The following is a 5,050-nucleotide window of genomic DNA, read 5'->3' on the forward strand; positions in this document are numbered from 1 at the left end:
TTTTTTCAAAAACGATTCAAACCTGACTGAGTTTTTCAACTTATCCATGAAAAATTATTTCAGAATATTGCTGTTCACTACATGGAGAAACTGATGATGCTGAATTAAAAAAAAAAAAGAGATTAAGCAACCATTAAAAAATAAAATAACATTTTTGGCATTCAGCATCACTACTCTCACTACTCTAACTCAGTCAGTTTTGAATCGATTTTTAAAAAAATTTAAAAATGTTCAAAAAAATTTTGTTTGCTGGGCAAATACGCACAGATCTAAAATTTTATACATATCTTTCGAAAGCTCCAAGCTTCTTCTTTTTAAAACCGGTTTACGCGTACTTCTCTCTATCAACAGTCAATTTTATATGTTGCTACGTCAAACAGATACGGAATACGTACACCTCAGTGAGTGTGGGCACCTTAAGAAACTGAAACTTGGTTAATAATGAACCAAGTTACAGACTTACACTGAGGAAAATAACGAATAGTAAAAATGAATATGTTTTATTTGATTATCGATTAAAAGTGTTTGTATTTAAAGATTATACTTTAATACCAAAATTTAGCACGCACTTATAAAACGTGGTCAAAAGTAGTCTATGTTCAACGCAAATATTCAATGCAATTAATTATTGAAATTATGAATTTTGCACTTCACGGGTGCTTTTTCATAATTAAGAAATTGTATGTACACCAAGCATGCACGGCGGGGACAAATGTGTTAACACATACACACATTCAGCTATGGCCAACCACTTAGCGCACCTGTACCTCAAAGCCAAATCCGCTAAAAAATCGGGATGAAGATACTTTTATCAAAACAATTTTATGTAAACGTATTTTCGCGCTTATTACTTTATACAATCAATATTAAAAAGTTAAATATAATTCACTGATAAATCTCTTTAACTGAATAACTATTCATATGAAATACCTTGGTCACACATATAGCGTATTTAGAAGAAGTTTCGTGGCCATTAAAGAGGTAAAATTTCAAATCATAATTTATATTAAAAAACTACTTACTTCTTCAGTATTTTATATTTATTATATTCCAGATTTTTATTTACTCGCTCACCTCCTCGCCTCGACTTGCACAAGCTTCCCCATATTCCGCTTGGGAAGGGGTAACACGCTTCAGGACAACGTGCAAATTCAAAAGGAAGTTTGCGTTCATATTTTAAAGATAACGTCCATCAATAAAATTAAAGTCAAAACTCAGCACTGGTTATTCCGGGGGCGCGGAGGTGAGGGAGTAAATACAAATCTGGAATAAAATACAAAACACTGAAGAAGTAAGTACTTTTTTAACATAAATTATGATTTGAAATTTTACCTCTTTAATGGTAGTCAGTTAAGAGATTTATCAGTGAATTATATTCACTGGCCGCTGTGGTGTAGTGGTAAGCAGTGCGCCCTTCCATTCCACAATGCCTGGGTTCAAACCCTGGTCAAAGCAACATCGCAAAAATATAGAAAAAAGGTTTTTTCTTAACAGCGGTCGTCCCTAGGCAGGCAACGGCAAACCCCCGAGTGTATTTCTGCCATAAAAATACAATCGCCGTTCGGAGTCGGCGTAAAACTGTAGGTCCCTCCGCTTTGTGTGACAACATCAAGGCGCACGCCACAAATCGGAGGAGAAGCTCGGCCAAACACTAACATATGTGTAAGCGCCAATCTATTATTATGTTATTATTATTATTATATTCAACTTTTTTATAATGGTTGTACATGGTTGAGAGGGGGACATTTTGCGTACTGGCATATTGTTGCCGCCACAAAGCAGTTGCACTGCCAAGTGCGGTTCCTATTTTGTCGTTTATACCAACTATATGTGTAAATATCAGTTAATAGTTATTCATAACAAAACTAACGGTTTAAATTACTAAAGTACTTGCTAAAATCGAGAAAATCAGGACATTTTTAGCGCAACTCGCACACTTTTTATAAAAGGTCTGGACCGGTCAGACCTAAAGCATGGGGTTTTCATACGTTTATTTGTAGGTTCTGAGGAATGAAAAGGTAGATATTAAACAGATGGGCCAGTTACCAAATTGCGAGAAAAAGGCTGCTCTCAACTGTAACTGAATTTCGCGTATTTTATAAAAAGAGGAAATTTTCTTATGGTAGTCATTGAGCGGTACTTTTTTTACATTTGTGGGTATAAAATATACTTCTTTCTTTCTTCAGAAGAAGCATCCAATTGGTCAAGGACAATGTGCTACTTATCATTTCTGAAAAATCGGCTCACAGTGGGGTAATCGAGCCTGAAACTGGAGATCAATTCATACGTACATTTAATTTAAAATATTTTGATGTATTTGTATATCTAGCACCAAGTAAAGTAAAAAAAGACAAATCCGAAAATAGTTTAGAGGCAACATTTTTTTACAACTTTACTTGTAGTTCTTATAAATAATTTGTATTATGACTAATAATTTGTTAAAATCATAATCATCATTAATTACAATCTTAATATCATCACGATCATTATCATAATAATCTTTATCATCATCTTCATAACTATTGTCATCGTCACTTTACGGAAATACTACTTTCAAAAGATTTCTTCAAAGAGCAGATTAATTCACCCACGTTTCCAAGTGATGTAATAACAACTGTTTTGTTGATTTTTCATGAAAAGGTAAACATCATTGTCCTTTATAGGTAATTTTTTATATATTAATGTATTCGAATTGTAAAAATTGTCTCTATGTTTTTTAAGCTTAGAACGTAGTTTAAAAAAATATAACCTTTAATAAAAACAGTCATCATCTTACGTCATTGTCATCGCTATCAACATCTTCATCATCACTATAGTTCTCCATAATTATCAAATGTTTTGCTTCTTTCGGCAAATCCTTCAATTTTTTTGGGGTAGTTTTCTAATATTTGATATAACACAGTCGGAACTGATCAAAAGTCTATTGAATATATCTTCCTTCATCTTTTTTCTGCTGCACTTGCGAGACAAATAGAAAACATTTGTAGGTCTTAAGGTCTTTGTTTCGTGTTACCAGAGCTTCTTCTGACAGTTGACCATAGGTAACAAAGCGTGGGATATTATCTGTGACCCATGGATGAAATTTTTGTGGAGTGTTGGGGCATTTTGTCATTATCCGTCTAGCCGTAACTGTGATAGTTAAAAATATCATCACTATCATTATTTCTATTCCCTGCACATGTTATTCGTACATAGAAATAACAATACTGCATATAAACAATAACAAGGTTTACAATTAACACTAAAAATATGCAATATCAGTCTTCACTGTTTCACATACACCCTATAAATCATTGAACAAAAAAATAACACCATTCCAAGGGCCAGTTTTTCAGTGCATGGCTGTGGTTTAAACTTAGTTCAAACGCTCGAGCTGGCTGGCTTAAACTAAGATTACAAAAAGGCACAAAAAAAGTATAGATATATTTTAGACTGCATCAGCAAAAAAAGTTGAAGTTTTTTCGGCGGGATTACAAAATTTATTATATTTGAAAATGTCCACCAAAATATTTCGGAAAAATATTAAGGTCCAGCTCACGTAGACCGATTTGAAAATGCCTCCAAAAATGGAGTTTTTATGAATGAAAATAGTTTCTCCAAGAACTTTTTGATAAAAATACCCTCAGATGACAAAACAGATTAAGCTTAAAAATCTACATACAAATATTTAAAAATCTTTTCTACGGAATCGTAATAATGAGATTTTTGGTGCTGTTTTTTTTACTTTTTCCAACGATTGATTTACGAAAAACTTTAATAACTGGGCCAAAACTATTGTTATTTAGACTTACAGGGTCTCAGTAGAAATGTGTTTTCCCACCCTTTTTATTTCTGTGCAAAAAATGATGTCGCAATTTTTATTTATTTTTTTCCACATGGACTACGTGGGTAACAAGGACCACCTAGTTATCTTGAATTTCAGTAGTGGAATCCTCCGTTATTGTCGTTTGATTTCTTCGTCTATTCCCACAAGCTTCTTCAGTTTGAATTTGTCGTTCAGTAAGTGCGGATATTCGGGCAATAGTGATTTTTAACCGACTTCCAAAAAAGGAGGAGGTTATCAGTTCGTCGGAATATTTTTTTTTTTTATGTATGTTACCGCATAACTTTGGACCACGTCAACCGCTTTCGATAATTCTTTTTGCATCGGAAAGGTAGTGTCTCAGAGGTGATCCCATACTAATCTGGTTGAGATCCGATCAGTGGATCATGAGATATATATATATATATATATTTTTTATATGGGAGTTGAAGTCGGTTTTTTTTTTGCTAAAAATTACTAGTTGTAAAATAGTGGTTGCTGATAATTATATGTGCGAAAGTGAATTTGACGTTTTTATTTAAAATTTATTGTGCAATTTTAAATTTTTGCTAATTTTAAATGGTTATAGTTTAATAAATATAGTTAATATTGGAATTAAACTCTGTTATATCGCCGGCACATATTGAGGGTAATATGGACTACCACGATAGAGGCTAATATGGACTAGTGGTCTTATTACCCGCAGAACAATTCTTGCTCTTTTAGCTCGATTATCTTTGAGTTCATAAAGATCTTATTAATGTAGAATATGGCTCCTGGTAAGGCCAAAAATTGGAATCCCGAGGACATGAAAAAGACGATCACAGCGGTGCGATCTAATACCTGCGGCTATCTAAAAGCAGCTAAGGTGTACAATGTTCCGAAGTCAACTTTAATAAGGCTAGCGTTAAAGAACGACACCGAAATAGAAAAGGTCGTAAACACAAAATTAGGGCGCAAACCAGTTTTTCCCGAAAATTTAGAAAAGATGTTGGTGGATTACGTTTTGACGATGGAATCGAAATTATTTGGTCTAAGCAGAATGGATGTTAAGTACTTAGCCTATCAACTAGCTGAAAAAAATAATATTATGCACCCATTTTCAAAAGAAAATCAGCTTGCGGGTAAGGATTGGCTGCGCGCTCCAACGGGAACTTCATTGGCAAGAGCACGAGGTTTCACAAAAGATAATGTGAATACCTTTTTTGATATCCTTGAAAAGGAAATGGGCAATTTTAATTATTCAGC

The sequence above is a fragment of the Rhagoletis pomonella genome, unplaced genomic scaffold (genome assembly GCF_013731165.1).
Source record: "Rhagoletis pomonella isolate Grant_MI unplaced genomic scaffold, Rhpom_1.0 Rhpom_scaffold_00001, whole genome shotgun sequence".
Lineage (NCBI taxonomy): Eukaryota > Metazoa > Arthropoda > Insecta > Diptera > Tephritidae > Rhagoletis > Rhagoletis pomonella.